General features: G+C 44.7%; 1 pseudogene; it reads left to right on the top strand.

The window, feature by feature from the left end:
• LOC149469381 (uncharacterized) overlaps positions 1–22,499 on the top strand; it is an 80,294-nt pseudogene extending 57,795 nt beyond the window's left edge.
• Positions 22,500–23,169: the final 670 nt, after the last annotated feature.

The following is a 23,169-nucleotide window of genomic DNA, read 5'->3' as shown; positions in this document are numbered from 1 at the left end:
AGTGAATGTGGTTTGTTATGTATTGGACATTGGCGAGTTGGGTCCTCAATTCTCTTGTTTTGATCAGTCTTTTCAAGAACTGTAGCAGGTGCAGGTAGATCATTAGTCCTTTTCACTAATGCTGGACCTCTACGGTCTCTGCGCAACATATGTGTGTTCATAGGTCTTGGAGAGAGTGTATTGAGAAGGTTACAGTCCCCATATGAGAAACTTGGGTCATTCTCAGTGTCTGCAATTCTTTCGATGAACTCACAGAAGTAGGAAAAAGGAGGAAAGGCAACTCTATGTTATTCCTTATACTTTGATCCAAGCACTGCCCATCTTTCTTGTATTCCATATGGTAGCTTGAGAACAATAGGTTTGATGCCATGAGAGGTGTCCAGGTTACTGAGACCAGGTAAGTTGATGTCAGCCTTAGCAAGTTGAAGCTCTAATAGAACATTGCGGAGTTCTTGAAACTTTAGGTTGCCGTTAGCGGAAATCCATGGCAAACTTTGCAACCTTTTGAATAAAGCATCTTCAGTGGCCTCTGGGCTGCCAAAGGTATGTTCAAGTCTGCCCCAAGCAGCATTAAGGCCTGCAGCAGGGTTGTCAATATGAACTGCTTTGAGCCTCTTGATGCGTTCAGTAGACTGGTGACCTAGCCATCTGATGAGTAGATCTAATTCCTCTGTGGCATTGATGTCTAGGTCAGTCATTGTGGCCTTAAAAGTGGATTTCCAGCCTCTGTAATTTTCAGGCTTGTCATCAAACTTGGTGAGGCCTGTCTTAACAAGTTCTCTGCAGAGCATGTATTTAGCAGACTTTGACATGTCCGTGTTTTCTGATTTTGGGTGCATGACTGCAGGTGGAACAGAGTTGGTTGTGACGGTTGGGGAACTTACATGAAGTGACTTGGGAACATATGTTGCTGCTAAGTCATTCAGTGCTGGAACTGGCTTAAAGTCCATTGGCATGTTAGTTTGTAGAGTAGTGCATTTGCTAGGAGGTACTGTGTTGGTGCCAAAGTATGATGGACGGTCTATTAAATACACACCAGTGTCTGCGGCTAGCTGAGATGCTGCAGTCTGATGTATTGGAGGATATAAGGGCAAATCATCTTGAGGTACAGTAGGTGCAGAGAAGAGACTTTGAGTAGTTTGGCTGCTGTGACAGGAAGTTGACGTTCTGGAGAGGTGTGTGAAGAATCTGAGACTTAAGATACAACTGAGTGTCTGGAACTGTTGTCTCTTTCGTTTTCACTAGCGGCTTGTTCTAAGACCCTTAACCTTTCCATGGCTGTGGCATGCTCACATTGTTTTTCCAAAACTTCAATTTCTGCCTTTTGGTGTGTGGCTTCAGCTTCTTTCTCTGCTTTCTGATGTGCGGCCTGAGCCTCCATTTCTGCTTTCTTTTGGGTGAAAGCTGCCTGAATTTTAGAAGCTTCAGCATCAGCACGGGCTTTTATTAGTTGTTGACTGAGTGTAGAAGACCTTGATTGTATGGATTTGGAAGATCTTGAGGAGCGTCTAGTAAATGCAGAGCGATAAGATCTGGATTCATGGAGCTGTGTTATTCCCACTTCTGCCTTTGTCTTTGTTCGCTCCACTACATTGTCTCTTTCAGGATTGAGCGCCTCAAAACTCATTAATTCTTCCAATGACCTTTGAGTGTTGTACCACTTTAAGAGAGCAATATATTTAACTCACGGTCTTTGATAATTCTCATAAGCAACATTCAATTGCTGGATAGCGCCCCCTAGTTGTATTGGCTCATGAGATTGTTGGGAGGCAGCAGACATGCATTTAACAGTATTAGTTCATAAGTCATTAATATTAGACAGCAATTCTAACTTGTCAGCATGAAGATTCTCCTGCATTTTCCAGGATGGTTTTCTTAAGCGTTTTTCTCTTTTGTATAATTCAGGGTTTAAGTCCTGCTCTGGATGAAGCTCTGATTATGGTTGTGTATTAGTTTCTCCAGACTGTATATTACTTTTCTGAAACATCATGTTAGCAAGGAGAGGGGTTGATAGAAAGTTTACAGAGAAATGTATCAATTTTTCTGTGGGTGAGTTCAGGTTTCCTAGGCAATGATTGCAGAAAGGTTTTCTTTCTCTTATAATTTCACAGACAAGCCATGTGCTAATGCATACAGATGCAGTGTATAAACTTGCAGTTGTAAGACATTCACATCAATAATTTGTCCTGACACTCATGGGTGTTATGCTGAGATATACTTGCAGACATGTACAGGCTTGTGTAGAGATGGTGGCACTCTCTGTAGCTGCTATATCCATCTATGTAACATCTCACTGTGTGCAGATAGCAAGGATCCTGTGAAGACATTTCACTGATCTGTTGACTGTTCTGTCTCTCCAATCTCAGTTGGATACCACAGTCAGTGACTCAATCGAGATGATCTCTTGTAGATCTTGTGAAGTTTATTCCATATACTGAGAGAATCTTACAAGAATGAACATGTTAGGTCAAAAGATCACAATGTGCTCTGCTTCATGAGACATGAGGCTTGCTGAAATGCATTACTGGGAAGGGGGGTGGGCTATCTCTACAGCAGGAACTGAACCAGAGGAAAGGGAGGAGCAGAGACAAAATATAGAGAACACTGAAAGGCATATGACAGTCATGTGAAACATGACAGACATCCTGGTCCAAACTACCCCTCTCATGGATGGGTTTTATCACGGTTGTAAAAAATGACAATTCTGCCCAAAATATTATACCTTTTTTGGGTCCTACCCATATATATACCTTCCTGTTTCCTCTGCATATTTGTGTCACCCCACCACTTATGTATGGGGCACTATTAAGCTGCATCTGCCCAAATCCATCCGTACCTCACCGAAACTTAGAGTGGTCTGGGGCCAAACTTTGCAAAATATTTTCAAGCTGCACATCTTGCTCAACTCCCTAAATATCACGCAGTAAAAGTGACCCCCCCCCATGGGTTGCTATAGAGTCAGTAGATTGTGACCCCTTATCAGATGCCAATTTATTATGGCTACAACCATTAGGCCGTCACTCACTGCAAAACCCAATTACTCAACACTACCCATCTATCTGGGACAGTCTAAAGTTCTGATACACCTTACAGTCACCCCATAACCCACTCATGGCATACCTCCTCAATCCAGGCTTTTATCCGGCATGGATGCCTCCATCTTCTTTTCATGCTTGTCTTAGAGCTAGTCTAGTTCAAACTTACAATTTCACAGCACCAGACTCCTTTATACCCTTCCAAACCCTATGTGACTCCCACAAAATATCTAGACCTGAAATTTTTAGATATCTTCAGGTCAATCACTTTTGTTCCTCCCACTTACACACCAACCCCCTCCCTCCCAGACATGACAAGGTTTGAACACATATGTAAATGTGACTCCCATGTCAGAGGTTTGATTTCCACCTTATATACAGTGGGGATCGAAAATTTGGGCACCCCAGCTAAAAATTTGTATTAATGTGCATAAAGAAGCCAAGGAAAGATGGAAAAATCTCCAAAAGGCATCAAATTACAGATTAGACATTCTTATAATATGACAACAAAAGTTAGATTTTATTTCCATCATTTACACTTTCAAAATAACAGAAAACAAAAAAATGGCGTCTGCAAAAGTTTGGGCACCCTGCAGAGTTAATATCTTGTACTGCCCCCTTTGGCAAGTATCACAGCTTGTAAACGCTTTTTGTAGCCAGCCAAGAGTCTTTCAATTCTTGTTTGAGGTATCTTTGCCCATTCTTCCTTACAAAAGTCTTCCAGTTCTTTGAGATTTCTGGGCTGTCTGTCACGCACGGCTCTTTTAAGGTCTCTCCATAGATTTTCAATGATGTTGAGGTCAGGAGATTGTGAAGGCCATGGCAAAACCTTCAGTTTACGCCTCTTGATGTAATCCCCTGTGGATTTCCAGGTGTGTTTAGGATCATTATCCATTTGTAGAAGCCATCCTCTCTTTAACTTCAGCTTTTTCACAGATGGCATCAAGTTACCATCCAAAATTTGCTGAAATTTTATTGAATCCATTTTTCCTTCTACTCGTGAGATGTTCCCTGTGCCACTGGCTGCAACACAACCCCAAATCATGATTGATCCAACCCCATGCTTAACAGTTGGACAGAGGTTCTTTTCATTAAATTCTGTGCCTCTTCTTCTCCAAACGTACCTTTGCTCATTCCAGCCAAAAAGTTCAATTTTAACCTCATCGGTCCACAGAACTTGTTTCCAAAATGCATCAGGCTTGTCTATATGTTCATTTGCAAAGTTCAAACGATGATTTTTGTGGTGAGGACGTAGAAGAGGTTTTCTCCTGATGACTCTTCCATGAAGACCATATTTGTACAAGTATCTCTTTATAGTGGAATAGTGTACCACAACTCCAGTGTCTGCCAGATCTTTCTGGAGGGATCGCGCAGTCAAACGTGGGTTTTGAATTGTTTTGCTCACAATCCTGCCTGATATTTTTCTTGGTCTTCCAGATCTTGCTTTAACTTCCACTGTTCCTGATGACTGCCATTTCTTAATTACATTCCGAACAGAAGATATTGACATCTGAAAACGCTTTGCTATCTTCTTATAGCCTTCTCCAGCTTTGTGAGCGTCAACTATTTTCAGTTTCAGTTTTCTAGACAACTGCTTAGAAGAACCCATGGTGCTGATTGTTGGGGCAAGGTCAGATGAGTCTGGGCATTTAAAACCTTTGAGATTGACATCACCTGGTCTTCCCAGACGATGATTGAGAACAATCCATGACACTGGCAGGTCTCAGCTTGGCAAAGGGGGCAGTGCATGCTATAAATTCTGCAGGGTGCCCAAACTTTTGAAGACGCCATTTTTTTGTTTTCTGTTATTTTGAAAGTGTAAATGATGGAAATAAAATCTAACTTTTGTTGACATATTATAAGAATGTCTAATCTGTAATTTGATGCCTTTTGGAGATTTTTCCATCTTTCCTTGGCTTCTTTATGCACATTAATACACATTTTTAGCTGGGGTGCCCAAACTTTCGATCCCCACTGTACACAGCTACCAGCTCCACCACCTTACATTTCATACCATATACATCCAAGTGGGAATGGGATTAAATCTACATTTGGAAATCCTCCTCCCAAAATATAGTAGCCATGGAGACTAACCACAAAACTCTCATGCTCTGGTAAAAAAAAAAATCACACAGGCGGTGCAAACACCTAGCGCATTATCCAAGCTTTATTTTTTTAAAAAAAGAAAAAGACAAAAAACATCCAAAATATGTACATGGAAAAGCCTAAAAAGCCACAGTGATGGCCCAAACAGATGGCAGCGTCCGACTGGTGGTGCTGTCAGCCTGCTGATGCATTTCGGGGACATGTCCCTTTCCTCAGAGCTGAAGCCGACAAGAGTTGATGCCCTAATATATATATGTGTGACCAGTGCTGCCTATAGCAAAGACCTCTCCCCTCAGGTACCTGGTCCCTGCCCAGATTACTGCATTCATTCCATCCTAATCCCTGACTTGTTTCCATGGCTGCTTTGAAGCAGTTACCCACCTTCACATGTGGTGGACCTGCCCGCTTGTTCAAACGTATTGGTGCAAAATATTCCATATGCCTACAGTTCTTTATGAAGAAGTTACAGTATATATATCCATCCGGCCACTGCCTCATTTAATAACAAGCCCCAAGAAGTATACCTTATGGTGTGTCTCCAAGCTATGGATGGAAGGAAAGGGATCACCCCACCGGCAAGTGAGAAGAAGGGAGCATGAGTCTGAGCAATTCCAGTGTCAGCCAATACAAGTAAAGGGATGGATGCAGTGTGACCAAGCCCTAGTGGGCGGGGTGAAATGCATCAGAGGGCGTGGCTAGAATGGCAGCTGAGGCCATTCCTCAACACTGGACTGGGGTCGGTTGACCAGCGTCCATTCCTTTACTTGCATAAGGCCCAAGAAGTGACACACTGGCAATTCAAACTACTCCTGTAGGTCACCACCACGGCTTAGCAAACCATAGCGAAGGCCTGGAAATCCCCCCACCTCAATACCACTGGAACTAAGAATAGTGCCACTCGAGCCACGATACATGTCAAAGTAGAAGCCGTCCTATTAGACAGAGTGCATAAAAATGAACAACTATGGCAACCATGGGTTGACCATTTCCTACCCTCAAACTCTGATGAAACCTTACTCTCTTTGTAGTCCTGAGTCCATTAGGTAACCCACTACTCAGTTGCTACTCTATACAGGCACACACCCTCCCCCCTGGGACCTCCTCTCCTCCCCCCTTATCTGTACCCCTTTCTTCACTACTCTTGCTCTTATCTCTCCATTGCTCTCTTCCTTTTCACCTTTCCTCTCATTAGCTCTTTATCCCTTATGGGGTTTTCCCAATTGGGGGAACCTACACTATCAGTTTGAATTTTCAGTGAGGCGGACAGGTCACCCACTCGTCTGCCACTGATATCTGTATACAGGTTGAAGTACTAAATCTATACTCCCACTGTGAGAGTACCAGAAATGATACTATAGAGTATATAACATGTTTCAGTCCCTACATTCACTCCTCCCTTGATACTATAGCACTGTTATCTCTTGCTGAAGTTAAAGTAGAGCTCCACCCAAAAGGGGAAGTCCTGCTTTAACTAGTTGATGACCGCAGGTAGCCAAATGACGGCTGCACTGCAGGCGGCGAGTTCTGGGAGGCCGTCATATGATGTCCTCCCAGAACGCGCTCTCCTGCATGCCCCCGTTGATCTCCGTGATTGCTGTGTCCTATGACACGCTGGTCATCGGAAAATGCAATTGCCGGGTCTTGACTGCACTTTCCTCATGCTGTCAGAAAGTACTGCCTGCAGTTATCAGAGGAGGGAACATCAGGGCGCTAATCAGTGCCCTGAGGATCGGTGCCCAGCAGTGCCACCCACCAGTTCCGTCCACAAGTGCCCAGCAGTGCCGCTCAGCAGTGCTGCCAGTCAGTGCCCAGCAGTGCTGCCAGTCAGTGCCCAGCAGTGCTGCCTGTCAGTGTCACCTATTGGTGCCATCCTCATTAGTGCTGCCTATCAGTGTTGCCTATCAGTGCTGCCTATCAGTACAGCCTCATCAACGCCCATCAGTGAAGGAGAAAAATTTCCTGTTTGCAAAATTTTATAATAGAAAAAAACTTTTTTGCTTTTTTTTTTTTTGTTTATAGCACAAAAAAAATAAAACACCCAGCGTGGAGTAAATACCACCAAAAGAAAGCTCTATTTGTGTCTAAAAAAAAAAGATAAAAATGAGTACAATGTTGCATGACCACACAATTGTCATTTAAAGTGCGACAACTCTGAAAGCTGAAAATTGGCCTGGTAAGGAAGGGGGTATAAGTGCCTGGTAGGCAAGTGGTTAAGGACTCCACTGGCACCTTTTTGGGGGGTAACCGAAATTGACAGGTACCCGCTCCCACTTCTGCTGCAATCACCTAGGTGATCAGAAGCGGAGGTTGTCCTCCCCCCCCCCCCCCCCCCCTGTAGTCTTCTGGGACACATGACAGGTCCTAGAAGATTACAGGACCATTCACAAAGCACAGAGAAACTTGCACATGGTCAGTGGGCACCCGGATGTGAAGACGCAAACTGTCACAGCTGGGTGCCCACACTGAAGATGCCGGCACTGGAAACACAGGGCGGCCAGTGAAATGGGCTGTGGGCAGGACACCACGAGATCGAGGGACAATGTCACTCCAATTCCTCAAATTAAACCTTGCCAAAACCGAGCTCCTAGATTTCCCCCCAGCCCATGCCCCCCCTGACCTCTTCATCACGACCAGAGTATTAGGTGTCATTCTAGACTCCAATCTGTCTTTCCAGCCCCAGGTCCAATTGCTGACTCCACCTCCGCAACATCTCCAAAATACGCACGTTCCTAGCTCCAGAAACTACAAAGCAACTCATTCACTCCCTTATTATATCACGACTTGACTACTGTAACTCCCTCCTCATCGGCCTACCCCAACACAGGCTATCCCCACTTCAGTCTATCCTGATTTCTGCAGCCAGACTCATCCACCGTGTACTGTCTCCCATTATAATGTACAGCGCTGAGCAAACTGTTGGTGCTATATAAATACTGTATAATAATAATAGTGTTGTTGATCTTGATGGAGAAGTCGGGGGGGGGGGCACGGGCTGGGGGGAATACTAGAAGCTCAGTTTTGGAAAGGTTGAGTTTGAGGAAGTTGAGTGACATCCAGGCCGATATGTCACTTAGTAGGCTGGTGATGTGATTGGAGACTGAGGGGGTGAGGTGAGGGGTAGAAAGATAGATTTGAGTGTCATCGGCATAGAGATGGTAGTTGAAGCCGTGGGAGTTTATCAATTGGCCAAGGGAGGAGGTGTAGATGGAGAAGAGGAGGGGTCCGAGGACAGAACCTTGAGGGACCCCAACAGAGAGAGGGAGTGAAGGGGATGTGGCAGCGTTATAGGTAACACTGAAGGAGCGCTGTGATAGATAGGAGGAGAGAGCGGAGTCTCTGAGACCAACTACATTGGAGACCCATACTTGGGGTATGATCCTGGAGACACGGGCCTCATTGAACGGTGTCAGATATCTATGTATGTACTGGGGGGAGTTACTTGCCGTGTACAGCTGAATTGTTCTAGGCTGTTTCTTCTTTTCTATGTTCATTTGTTTATAAAAGGTAAAAGTGACACCATAGACAAAGCAAGTTATTGTTCTGTATGATCTGTAACAGTGCCACAACTGCCTATACGTGAGAATGTATGACTCCATTGTCTGGGCTGAATGTTGGGAATACTGTGCGCACTTAGAAACTTTATTAATAAAATCTATTTGATTAAAAAAATACTGTAGATAATGCTGTACATATTCTTTCTATTCATAAGATATATTTAGTAATGAACATTAAAAATAGAAAGCAACTTTATGTAGCCCTTTATATAGAATTATTTTTTCTTTCTCTACAGGTAGATTGATGAACCAGGTTTTAGGACATTTTGGTCTTCATGAATACAGCTGAGTCACATGGAAAACAAGACATATGGTTGTCTTAATTGACTGAAAGTCTTTATTGCAGTTCACTGGAGGATTCACACGGGATACAAGTCATATCTGTGTTCTAAAAGTCATGGTTTGGATCCTCTTCCACATTGATCCAGCAGGAGAAAAGTAATTTCAGTGTTCTGGAAGTGACAATGGCTTTACAATAACGTCCAACCCAAATATACATAAGAGGAGTCATTTCAAACTACTTGTTTGGAGATTTTACAATGGAGAGAAAATATATCACACACCAGAAGGCTTGCAAGGGAGAGAAGCCATATCATTGTTCTGAATGTGACAAAACGTTTATAAGCGAGAGAGACCTTATAGTACACCAAAGAGTTCACACTGGAGAGAAGCCATATCAGTGTTCTGAATGTGATAAAGCTTTTACTCAGAAGTCACATCTTATCACACACCAGAGGAGTCACACTGGAGAGAAGTCATATCAGTGTTCTGAATGTGATAAAGCTTTTACTCAGAAGTCACATCTTATCACACACCAGAGGAGTCACACTGGTGAGAAGTCATATCAGTGTTCTGAATGTGATAAAGCTTTTACTGAGAAGTCAAATCTTATCGCACACCAGAGGATTCACACTGGAGAGAAGCCATATCAGTGTTCTGAATGTGATAAAGCTTTTACTCAGAAGTCAGATCTTAACAGACACCAGAGGATTCACACTGGAGAGAAGCCACATCAGTGTTCTGAATGTGATAAAGCTTTTACTCTGAAGTCACATCTTATCACACACCAGATGATTCACACTGGAGAAAAGTCATATCAGTGTTCTGAATGTGATAAAGCTTTTACTCAGAAGTCAAATCTTATCAGACACCAGAGGATTCACACTGGAGAGAAGTCATATCAGTGTTCTGAATGTGATAAAGCTTTTACTCAGAAGTCAAATCTTATCAGACACCAGAGTATTCACACTGGAGAGAAGCCATATCAGTGTTCTGAATGTGATAAAGCTTTTACACAGAAGTCACATCTTATCACACACCAGAGGAGTCACACTGGAGAGAAGCCATTTTAATGCTCTCAATGTGACAAAACTTTTACAGTTAATGCCGGTCTAATCTATCACCGGAGGATTCACAAATTTCTGCATAGATTAAATTCTGGAAGAAAAGAGATATTAAAGAAGTTTCAGGTGTCACAAGTTAGTTTCACATCCCCAATGTCATCCCACAAGCTAGAGAAGAAAGGAGAAGATAAAATGTTACTTTAAAAGAAACAAACTAAAATCTGAGCAAACTGGAATGTAATGATCGGATGAACTGAGTTTAGTGCTTATGTCCATCAATACACAACTAGAAGGGATTTGAATATTTTACCTTTTGACAATTTTTTTTTAAGATAAGCATCAATAACTGAACAGCTTCCCTCATGATTCTCATCTTTATCTATTTTATGGAGCTTTGAATGAACATGTAATGCATTTTCATGATTCACCAACTGAGTTGTGTTTCCAAGCATTTTCTTCATTTCTGGATCCTGAGGTAATACATGACCAACACTGCCTCAGTACCAGAGACTAGGATGGGGTCTATTATCTTACCAAGTCTCTTAAGCCTCAGTGGGAGAGTCCATTCCAGGTTCTTCTGACTATTGATACATGATCAGCCAGGCTTGAGGTCTCCAGCTAAGCCCACCTTGTCCACTCCTCCCATTACATGTTCCATCTCCTCTCCCATTATCAATGCCTTCTTTCCACATTTCATCTCTCATTAATATTATTATTATTATTATACAGGATTTATATAGCGCCAACAGTTTGCTCAGCGCTTTACAATATAACGGGAGACAATACAGCAACAATACAGTTCAATACAAGAGAGATAGGAGGCCCTGCTCCTCGGAGCTTACAATCTAGGAGGGAGGAGCAAGTGGTACAAAAGGTAGTAATTGCGGGGGATGGACTGGTAGGAAGAGTAGAAGATTCCATTATTAGCTGAGGGCAGGATATGCTTCCCTAAGGGAGAGGTTTTCAGAGATCGCCTAAAAGTGAGCAGAATATGCAATAGTCTGATAAATTGGGGTAGAGAGTTCCAGAGGATGGGGGAAGCTCTGGAAACGAGCATGGGAGGAGGAGACAAGGGAGCAAGAGAGCAGGGGATCGTGCGAGAAACACATGACGGTTTGGGTGATATTTGGAGACAAGATTGGTGATGTAATTTGGAGCAGAGTTATAAATGGCTTTATATGTTTTTGTTAATGTTTTGAATTTTATTCATTGGGCAATGGGAAGCCAGTGGAGGGATTGGCAGAGAGGGGTGGAGGACACTGAGCGGAGGCCAGTGGAGGGATTGGCAGAGTGGGGTGAAGGACACTGAGCGGAGGCCAGTGGAGGGATTGGCAGAGAGGGGTGGAGAACACTGAATGGAGGCCAGTTGTTAGGATCCGCCAGGTGGTGCCTCAGGCTGCCAGCTGACAGACCTACCCAGAGCGTGGAGTCTAAGCCCGATCTGTGCTTTCACCAGGGCCCCAGATGGTGGGGATGGACTTGTAACAGACCCGGGCCAGGTCACGACCTCCGAGCAGGCCCACCAGTGGCAGAGGAAGCCTCCGGGGACGTATGCAGGTACCGGGAGAGCCAGATGTGAAGAGGATGGTGGACCTAGCAGGGTGGTCACGGGCCGTGGTCCCGAGGGGGTAAGCGGAGTACCGAATCAGCAGGCGAAGAGTAGTCAGGTCACACGCAGGGTCAGCAGGGTAAGTCAGTCCGTAGAATGGTCAGACAAGCCGGGGGTCAGAGTAGGAGAAGGCAGAGTAGTCAGGGCAATCCGGGTCAAATCACAGGAGAAGGCAGCGTAGTCAGGGTCACTTAACAGGTACAGGAACTTAGGATCACAGATAGACCTTGCGGCAATCTGTGACAGTGCAGGGCATCTTTAAATAGTGCGCCCTGCATTGTCATTGGCCGGCCAGGACGCGCCCCCGGCTGTCATTGGATGCCTGAGGCGTGCCCGCGGCCCCTACTGCACATGCGCGGCATCCTGTCAGCCGCGGCTCACCGGGACCTAGTGCCTGTGTCCCGGCGTGATCTGCCGCCAGTGCGCATGCTCCGGGAGGGGGGCCGCGGTCGCTGAACCCGGAGCCGCGATCCCTGACACCAGTGGAGGGATTGGCAGAGAGGGGTGTAGGCCAGTGGAGGGATTGGCAGAGTGGGGTGAAGGACACTGAGTGGAGGCCAGTGGAGGGATTGGCAGAGAGGGGTGGAGGACACTGAGTGGAGGCCAGTGGAGGGATTGGCAGAGAGGGGTGTAGGCCAGTGGAGGGAGTGGCAGAGAGGGGTGGAGTACACTGAATGGAGGCCAGTGGAGAGATTGGTGGAGTACACTGAATGGAGGCCAGTGGAGGGATTGACAGAGAGGGGTGGAGGGATTGGCAGATAGGGGTGTCTGATACAGAACGGTAAGTAATGTGGATGATGGCAGCAGCATTCATGATAGACTGAAGAGGGGATAGCCTGCAATGAGTTTGGCCAATGAGGAGGGAGTTACAATAGTCAAGGCGAGATATAACAAGGGAGAGAATAAGTTGCTTAGTGGTTTCCGAGTTTAAGAACGGGCGTATCTTGGAGATGTTGCGGAGGTGAAGTCTACAAGATTTGGACAGCGATTGGATTTGGGACTGAAAGAACAGATGGGAGTCTAGGATTACACCAAGTACCCTGACATGAGGGGAGGGACTGATGATTGTGTTATTGATCTTGATGGAGAAGTCAGGGGAGGGGGCACAGGCTGTAGGGAATACTAAGACCTCAGTTTTGGAAAGATTGAGTTTGAGGAAGTGGAGTGACATCCATGCCGATATGTCACTTAGTAGGGTAGTAATGCGAGAGGAGACTGAAGGGGTGAGGTGAGGAGGAAAAAGATAGATTTGTGTGTCATCAGCATAGAGATGGTACTTAAAGCCATGGGAGTTTATCAAGTGACCAAGGGAGGAGGTGTAGATGGAGAAGAGTAGGGGTCCAAGGACAGAACCTTGAGGAACCCCTACAGAAAGAGGGAGTGGAGAGGAGGAGACAGAGTTAAAGGTATTGCTGAAGGAGCACTGTGATAGGTAGGAGGAGAACCAGGAGAGAGCGGAGTCTTAGAGGCCAAGAGAGTGGAGTTTTTTGAGGAGGAGGGGATGGTTAACCGTATCAAAAGCCGTGGAGAGGTCATGTAGTAAGAGTAAGGAGTAGTGGCCATTGGTTGGGATGAGTACGGAGTAGTGGCCATTGGTTTAGCAGGTAGTAGATCATTTTGTGAGTTTTAGTAGGGCAGTTTCAGTGGAGTGTACGGGGCGAAAGCCAGACTGTAAAGGGTCAAGAAGGTTGTTGTTGGTGAGTTAGGAGCTCAGGCGATTGTAGACTAAGCGTTCTAAGAGTTTAAAGGTAAACAAGAGCAGGGGGACGGGTCTTAAGTTGTTCAGGTTTGTGGGGTCCAGGGAGGGCTTTTTAAGTATGGGAGTGATGTGCGCATGCTTTAGAGGGGAGGGGAAGGCGCCAGTAGAGATGGAAAGATTGAAGATGTGAGGGAGCATAGGATGGAAGAAGAGGTGACCGTAGTAGTTATGAGGGGACAGGATCCAGGGGGCAGGTGGTGAGACGGGCTTCTGAGAAACCTTGTTTGGCAGCATGGAGGGAGGAATTGTATGTGAAGAAAGCAGATTTATATCGGGTGAATGTTTGGTGAGATTTGGTTTTACACCACAATCGCTCCAGCACACGACTATGTCGTTTAAGATCTCTGGTGTTGTCAGTCTGCCAAGGTTGTAATGGTCGGGGCCTGATGCTTCGTGTTAGAGGAGCAAGTGAGTCTAATGTGGATGAAAGTGAACTGATATGGACAGCAGTGGCCAGGTCAGGGCAGGACAGGGGAGAGATTCTGTCATAGAGTTGGTCAGTTGCAGAGTGGAAAGGAGAAGGGTTCAAGTTGTGAAGGTTTCTGCAGGTGATTGCTGATTGGCGGGATAGGTGTTTGAAGATGAGGAGACTGTGAAGGTGATGAGATTGTGATCAGAGAGAGGAAAGGGGGTGTTTGTGAGGTTGTAGGATATCATCTCATGGGTGACAACCTTTCAGGCAGGTCTGTGTCTGTGACACCAGCTAGAAAGAAGTCTGTTCAGTGAGAAAACAACATCCCAAGCTGATGCAGGCCTTCCAATACTGAGTTACTGCTGATTTAGGGGATGTATTCAGCAGTAAAACGTAAGCCCAGCTGGCCACTTGTGTTCCATGTGGTTCTGCCAAATGGGATTCCATCAGGTGAAGATCAGAAATCCTTGTTCCATGTTTTCTCTTTCCAGCTATTACTCCTCTCCATAGACTAATCACACAATACAACTGCCAGAGATCTGAACTTACAAAGTGCTGAGTGTGCGGTCATATTCCTACCACTTCTTCCGGGGGACTGACATTCCTCTGATTGGGGTTCACAATACTCACTCTGAGTGCACACATCTCTTTTTGGTGGAAAGTTTGTAAAGAAAACTTCTTCTCCCTGGAAATATTACAACGTTGGCACCAAAGTGTAACTATGGGCAAAATCACTAATGACATTAATAATGAAATCTGTCATTAGCAGAGCAGGCTTTGCTTTTCTGAGTCTCCTATTGTTTTATTTTTTGTTGTCCCTCCAAGTAGATTGTTTTTTTTTTTGTACTTTCTGTAGAAGACTAAGTCTTTAGAGAAAAATGGCAGTTGGAGGGGTTGGGGCAAATCCTATAACACTGCTGGTGGTGCTCACAACTGTCAGTTGTCATTCATATGGGGGTTGGACCTTATAGAGAACCTGTTGCTGTAACTGCTGTAGAAGCGTTAGCTGAAGTTGGGCTTTACTTGTTGTGTGTCTTATAATCTATCTAAGACTTCCCTGTACAGGGTGACAACGCTGCTGTGTAATGTTCCTGCAGAATGATCAGGGTTGTCACCCTGATACAGAAGGCGGGAAAATAACAGATGTACAGACAGGACCAACAGCTGATACAACTATGTTGCAGAGGGAACTCTGGGAATGCTAATGACAGATTGCATTACACATTCAGTTAGCAGACTTCCTGCTGTTGGTCTGATGTTTGAATTGTGTTCTGATATTTACTGTCCTGCTGTAAAAGGTGTAAATGATCGCCCGCATGTTTCCTGTAGTAACAGGGACTACAAACTCATATCAGGAATAGTAGGATGATAAAATGTAAGTTAATAGATAGGGCCGCGCCCTTACAATAAGGTATATCTATATAAATTATATATTAGATTGTTATTAATAAACACTGGCTGGATTTACATATTACATAATTCACATATGAAAAAATAAGAGAAATCCTTATAAAGTACAGCAAACAGATTTTCTGGATATATATGTGTGAATTTTTGTTTTTAAATAAGAAATGAATAATAAATATGAATAATAGAAAAATATCTAAAACATAAATAAAAATAAAAAATATAAATGAAATATAATCACAAAATTTTGAAAATGAAAAGATGAAAAAGAATCTGAAAATGAAATGGTGTCCAAAGTCTATGAATAATAGCGGAGTATTCTATTCGTGTCCACAATAGTAATTGCTGTATATAAGGAACTGTAGAAATAAATCCTTGCTTGAATATTGACCCTTTTATGGGCTCACCTTCTTGTTAGCCTATTGCTGGGCTGACACAGCTTTTAAGAGGTTTGTATTGATGAGATCCTTTGGACCTCCCCTGGGTTTTCCTGGATTGGTCACTTCTAATGTGCTTGTATGGACATGATGTTCTCTGCTTCCTTCTGATGCTGGATGTGGCTCCATCTCCCTGTTTTTCTCCTCGTTAGTATAGTGGAAGAAAGAAGAGATATTTGGTGCCTTATCGTTTTAATAAAAAGATTTATTTAATGCCCTCTATATGACCTCACATGTCAATCATTTCAATGCGCTTTGTAATAGATAAAACCGCTAAATGCGGATGTGACAGGCTTCCTCCGTGTGTCTACACACACTGTCTATACCCGCCGTTACTGAAGTTGGGTTGCCGTGGTGATGTCAAAGCCCCTCCCCAACGCGTTGCGCCACAGGGTCACATGGCTTCTTCCGGGGGATGTGATAGGACAATCACCTTGCCTGGACTTCTTTTATAATAGTTTGGCACCATTTTCTTGAAGTATGTATGGTTGCGGCCATCTTTTTGGGGCCAAACCTTTATAGCTATCATTATGGACAGCTGTATTGATCAAATTGAGACAATGTTGCTAATTGTGATGTTGTTTGTGTGAAAACATGTAACTGTTATATCCACTGTTTAACAACCCTGTATACGTCGGCTATATAAACTGTGCATGTAATTGGCAACAGGGAAGTCGGTCACATTTACTTTTAACAATAAGGTTTAATCCAAAATTTATTACAAAATGCATATACAAAAAATAGAAAAAAGAAAAAATCCGTACATATATATATATTCAATTAAAAACAGTATAAAGTGCTTTATATTGACTTCCAACTACTAGTTTTTTAGTTTTTAGGAATAGTAGGATGGTTACCTACCCATGGGGGGGTCACCTTTTTGGATTTGGGGGAAACATTTCAGATGGTTTCTTTCCATTAATGACATCGACAAGGAGAGTCTCACTTCACTAACAATAGGGGAGCCAATCACAGGCCAGTAACATTTCATGGTGTCTCAATGTATTGCAGAATGTTTAATCCCCATTGGTCCAATGGATTACTAGTCCTTCCATATACATTGCTTCTTGTGTGGAAGGAGCGCCCTAAAATGGCTTCCCTTCAATTCCACCCATAGCTGTACTTTAGGTGATGTTGCCCCTCCCCCATATCTGTAATGGAAAGCCTCAATTTCTCCCAATACTCCCCTGGCCTTCCAGTGGGAAGAAACATTTTCTCTGGAGTGGAGATGTTTTATGCAGTGAGCCCTTCATAGACGGGATGGGGAATCTAAGTAATGTAAGATAAGTAAGATGAACCGGAGTACTGGAGTCATGGATCAGATAACCAATGACACCATTGATGGTAGAGCAGAGCTGACAGCAGAAGTGGCTCCATCACCTAAGGTGGTGTCACAGAACTGCATGGCGGCTGACTATCTCTCAGAAGATCAAGGCGGAGCCTACAAACTGGTGTCAGAGAGTGTTGTACATTTATATTAGATCATGAGGATCTCAGAAGGGGATATCTACACAAGGTAAAGGAGTTCCAACAGTCACCTGGGTGGGGGGAAGTGGGATCCATTTTCTTGGATGGGTTTAGTTGGAACTTGGTTGAATAATATGGTGGCTTTGCTTCTTAGGCCATTAGTTGCTACTATAGATTTGATGATAATCGTATACATTGTTGCTGTTGTGTGTTTCGCTGCCAGTTGATTTTGCTTGTTTATGCACATGATTACATTCACATTGTTAGAACAGAAGATTATTTAAAGCCCCCTAAATATTGTGTTTTATTTTCTCAAAGCAGAGACCCTGGAGAATAAAATGGTGGTGGTTACAATTTTTTTGTCACGCAATATTAGCGCAGCTGTCTATGAAATGCATATTTTCAGTAAAAAAACACTAACAATAAGTACAGTGCAGAAAAACACAATATATGACCTAATTTGATGAAAAATGAAAGATGAGGTTGGCATCAAGTATATAGATACCAAACATGTCAAGCTTTAAAATGTCATGTGCTTGTGAAATGGTGACAAACTTCAGTACCAAATATTGTCCATAGGTGACGCTTTAAAAGCCTTTACAGGTCATCAGTTTATATAGTGAACCATGAATGATGGCCCTAGAGTTATTCCTCTCCCTCTGGTGTGTGCAGAGATATGTACAATGTGTAGTGTGAGTGATGATTTCATAAGTGGGCGGGGCTAGTATTAATGAGGGGTGTGTCATATGTTAATCATTTCTTATAATAGATGATATAAATAGATCCTTGAAATGTAAACAATCTATCTCTTTCCTTCTGTTGTTAAAGTGTCACATATATATGATGAATAAAGTTGGATGATATTTTCACCGCACAATACCGTGGTCTGGGTTCTTCTAGAACACATCCCCCCAAAAATGTCCTCTTCCAGTTCTAGGAGTCTGGTGGAATTGGACACAAGCTGATGGTATCTCTTAGGCCCCTTGTACATGGGGGGTCCGGCCCCTGTGGGTGCAATGCTGGCATTATAATACACCTGGTAGGCACAGGTACAGCGTCCAGCCCCGCTGCCTGCAGCCTGTCAAAGTCTACACTACAGCTGGACGGGGCTCAATGCTGCACCACGTTTACCTCGTGTTTAGGGCGCTCTGTGTTCAGGGAGAAATGGCCGCCATCCTGATCAGACAAAGCATAGAGCAGATGTAGGCCGGTGCAGTCTGCTTCTTCCCCTGTAGGTGGCGCCCAACCAGAGTGACATCCCAGCCTGGAGAGGAAGTCGGGGGACACTTGGCTTCTCTGTGGTTTCCTGGTTCCTGGAGACGGTGTGGAATGAAGGGGTCCATGGAGTCCTGGAGACATTTTTTGTTCTTTGTTTACACCTTTTAAAAATCATTTTATTCCTGAAAATCACTAAACCCCAAATCTGATGTATTCTTTGATAGCAGACACCCTATATAATACAATGTTGGGAGTTGTCATTTTCTATGTTACATGATATTAGCACAACAGTTTATGAAAGGCAACATTTCAGGAACAATATAGTAACGTTTATTTCTGAGCACATAAATGCAATTCATGACCTATTTTCTGGTGAAATATAAAAGATGAGGTTGTGCCGAGGAAATGGGATTCCCAACATGTCAAGCCGTAACACTGTGTGCACTTGGAACGCTTTAATAGCCCCTCCAGGTCATCAGTATAGAGTTACACAGGAGCACTGGTGCTCCAATCATTGCTCTCCCTCCGGCGTGTGCGCTGATATGTAACGTGTGTGGGGGTCACTGTGTTCCTATGTAAGCACCCCAATGTACATGTCACATCCTGATCTGTGTATAGGAGGTCCGCTGAGGTCCCTCTGTCCTTCCCAGTGACACCCACCATGACAGCACCGGGCTCTGCTGTCCCACATGGTGTCAGGGGGAGGGGCACATCTCAGTGGTGGGAATGATAGGCGACTTCACATCCACTTGTATCACTTCCACATGACAGCCGACATTCGGATTTACTAAAGTCCTCACACTCCTGGCTGTATAGCGGTGGGCAGTGTGGGGGGAAATAACATGTCTGTAGCATTGTTAAAAATCCAAATCCCCAGCAAGTGGCTGCATTATCATATTTTACCACCCCCCCATCCTGGCACAGTAAGATGGTTGCCTAAGCCTCCTTAAGGTGGTCATTGGATTTTGGTACCTGTATGTGGCAAGGCTGCCAGAAAGTCTGTCACTTGTGGTGTCCTCATACTGGGGAGAAGTAGCAGAATGTGTTTTGGGGTGTAATTCCACATCTCCCCATGGCGTGTGCCAGAAATAGCTCATTAAATGACAACTTGGTGTAAATAGATTTTGTTTTTCATTTTCCAATAACTTATGGCAATAACTGTAAATGTTCCATGGACACAACATGCCTCTCAGCACATACCTTGGGATGTATCCTTCCCATAAAGGGGACATTTGGGGATGTTTGTAAGGTCCGGGCATTTTACTGCCTCAAGAAATGTGATCGGCAGTCAGAAAGTAACAGCGACGTAAAAGCTGCATAAATTCCATTCTATATCCCATAGTTTGTAGACGCCATAACTTCACACAGACCAATCAATATCCACGGATTCAGCTATGCTTCTACCAAAGACACGGAGCAGAATACACGTTGTACTACATGTATGAAGAAATCTGATTTTATGGGATATGTTTTATAACAAAGTAGAAGATATCATTTGTTTTCAATATTAAAAAAATACCCCCCCCCCAGTGGTGATCAAATACCACTAAAGAAAGCTCTTATGTCAATATCATTTGTGTGCAGTGTTGCATGACCGCACAATTGCCAGTTAAAGTAGTGCAGTGCTGAACAGCAAAAAATACCATGGTCATGAAGGGGGTAAAATGTTCTGGAGCTGAAGTAGGTAATAAATCTTCCTGTCATCCTACACAGTTTGGTTTAATTTTCTTACATTTCTCAGGCTGCAGTTCTTCAAGGTGGTGATCACACATATACAGAGACAGGAAGTGAAGTCAGGTACAGACAGGAAGTGATGTCAGGCACAGACGGGAAGTGAGGTAACACAGACAGGAAGTAATGTCAAACACAGACAGGAAGTGATGTCAGGCAGAGGTGGGAAGTGATGTCAGGTACAGACAGCAAGTGATGTCAGGCACAGGAAGTGATGTCAGGCAGAGCCAGGAATTTATGTCGGGCACAGATGGGAAGTGATGTCAGGTACAGACAGGAAGAGAGATCAGACACAGCCAGGAAGTGAGGTCAGGCACAGCCAGGAAATGATGTTGGGCACAGACAGGAAGAGATGTCGGCACAGACATGAAGTGATCTCGGGCACAGACAGGAAGAGATGTCCGGCACAGACAGGAAGTGATGTCAGGCACAGACAGGAAGTGACCTCAGGCACAGACAGGTAGTGAGGTCTGGCACAGACAGGAAGTGATGTCAGGCACACACAGGAAGTGACATCAGGCACAGACAGGAAGCTCCATGTGGGAGGAATTATAGAGGAGACATTGCTGGAAGTGTGAGCAGAGGAGGTAATGAGATTGTATTTGATCATATCTCCCATCACTCTCCCTTGTGTGACACCATATTTCTCTGTCCCTCTTTGCCCTGTAAATGTCCCTCTTTTCGGTGTGATGTACACACAGACATATGAACAGACAATAGAACGGCCCAAAGTCTTCATATGGCTCTCAGATTTCCCTCAGATTTCACATTATTTCCCGTATTGAAGTGAAAACTCGGATAGAAAAGTAATAGTGAGATCAGACATAAGTGGGTGTCACTGATCACATTGTCCCCAAACGTCACCCCAGATAAACGTTTTCCCGGTCAGGCTCCGGTCACACCAGGAACTGCACGTTTCTCATGACTCCCCACAGCCGGTTTCCTCCTGCTCATGGGCCAATCGTACTGCACTTTGTGAATGGGCCGCCATCCTCTGTGACCTGGGGGGAGAGAGGGAGGAGGACAGTACGGGGCCCCAAGTACTCATCAGTGAGGGACACTCACTTCCAGAGACTCTCCGCTCTCATCCCGGACTTCACTTCTATAGAAGAAAGGAGGAAACTCCAAATTCTACTGGGAGAAGAGGAGCCAATGGGGGAAATAGCTGCACCACATGTGACACCATGCCACAGACTGAGAGGGACATGAAACACTGAGGACTTCATAATCCTTCCCATGGACCCCTCCCCCTTTATATTTCCCCTCTTCCCATACAAACTGCTTTGGCAATGCTACAATGTCATTTGTTCCTGCCAATAAAGCTCATTGAATTGAGAGGGAAAGAGAAAGAAGGAAAGATGGTGTCACTAATCATGGTGGGACGCCTCATTTGCGGAGTTCCCGGTTTTGTCCTCTAACCCCCCGGTCACATCCAGCTTACAGTGAAGTCGTACGATTTCCAAGTCGGGGGAAATGCCGATTTCAGGAGTGACACCGATGTCTATGCCAATCCCACCAATAGTAGTGCAGGGACGACTTTAGAAATCGCTACGACTCCCACCAAGTCACACCCCCCGATATGACCCGTCATTGTGGGCAGTAGGGGGCGACTTGTGATCTGCAAGAAGCATAGCATGTGTAACGGAACCGGAACCCAGACCGCACTGGGTTTTCCGTTATAGCACAACTTCTCCTGTCCGAACACCATCCACGGACCACGCCCTCGAAATCCCTCAGGAAAAAAACAGCACCCAGCTCTTAAAACAGGAAGCCAACAACCTTTATTTTACACAAACAACATGTTTTATACAGAGGGCGGGGAAACACAACCAGGAACAGGAAATACATCATCAGCCCACCCTCTCAGTGGGAAGGGCTACAGTATAGGCAGGAAACACCTCATCACCCCTCCCCATCCAACCAGACACAGAACAATGGGATGCAGCCATGTGGCAAAGGACATTGACCAACCCCCACACCAATACACAAACAGTACATCCCATAATAGTTGGCTGGACAGGAAGACACAGCACCATGGGGGGGAGCACATGGCAAACAGACAATGGACAACCATGTGGCCGAGAACAAAGGAATGGACACATGGCAGTAGACAATGGGCAACCACATGGCAGGGACAAAGGAACACACACTATACACAATACTGGGACAATCACATTCACACCCTGTACCCCTTAACAGGCACAGGGTGGGTTAAACATAATGAGGGGGACATGAGCTGACCAAGCGGTCCCCCCACCCCCAAAAGTCACTCCCATCACAGCATGGAAATGGCATGCCGAGTGACACCCCATGTGACCGGGGACTAAACACTGAAAGAAGCGGAGTTCTCTCTCAGCCAACCACTCTCTGTATTTGTTTCTTCCATAGAGAACCCCGAGAGTCCTGGATGGGAATGATTGATTTCCACAGAGAGACAATCAGCAGAAAGAAATGTCCTGTGTTGGTGGTGTCACTGGAAGGAAAGAATGTCCTGTGTTGGTGGTGTCACTGGAAGGAAATACATGTCCCGTGTTGGCGGTGTCACTGGAAGGAAAGAAATGTCCCGTGTTGGCGGTGTGTCACTGGAAGGATAGAAATGTCCCGTGTTGGTGGTGTCACTGGAAGGAAAGAATGTCCCGTGTTGGTGGTGTCACTGGAAGGAAAGAAATTTCCTGTGTTGGTGGTGTCACTGGAAGGATAGAAATGTCCTGTGTTGGTGGTGTCACTGGAAGGAAAGAAATTTCTTGTGTTGGTGGTGTCACTGGAAGGATAGAAATGTCCTGTGTTGGTGGTGTCACTGAAAGGAAAGAATGTCCTGTGTTGGTGGTGTCACTGGAAGGAAATAAATCTCCCGTGTTGGTGGTGTCACTGGAAGGAAAGAAATGTCCCGTGTTGGTGGTGTCACTGGAAGGATAGAAATGTCCCGTGTTGGTGGTGTCACTGGAAGGAAAGAAATGTTCCGTGTTGGTGGTGTCACTGGAAGGATAGAAATGTCCCGTGTTGGTGGTGTCACTGGAAGGAAAGAATGTCCTGTGTTGGTGGTGTCACTGGAAGGATAGAAATGTCCTGCGTTGGTGGTGTCACTGGAAGG

This window comes from Staurois parvus, unplaced genomic scaffold (assembly GCF_062004578.1).
Source record: "Staurois parvus isolate SC_StPar_1 unplaced genomic scaffold, SC_StPar_1.0 ptg000072l, whole genome shotgun sequence".
NCBI lineage: Eukaryota > Metazoa > Chordata > Amphibia > Anura > Ranidae > Staurois > Staurois parvus.
This window is presented reverse-complemented; position numbering and strand designations above follow the sequence as displayed.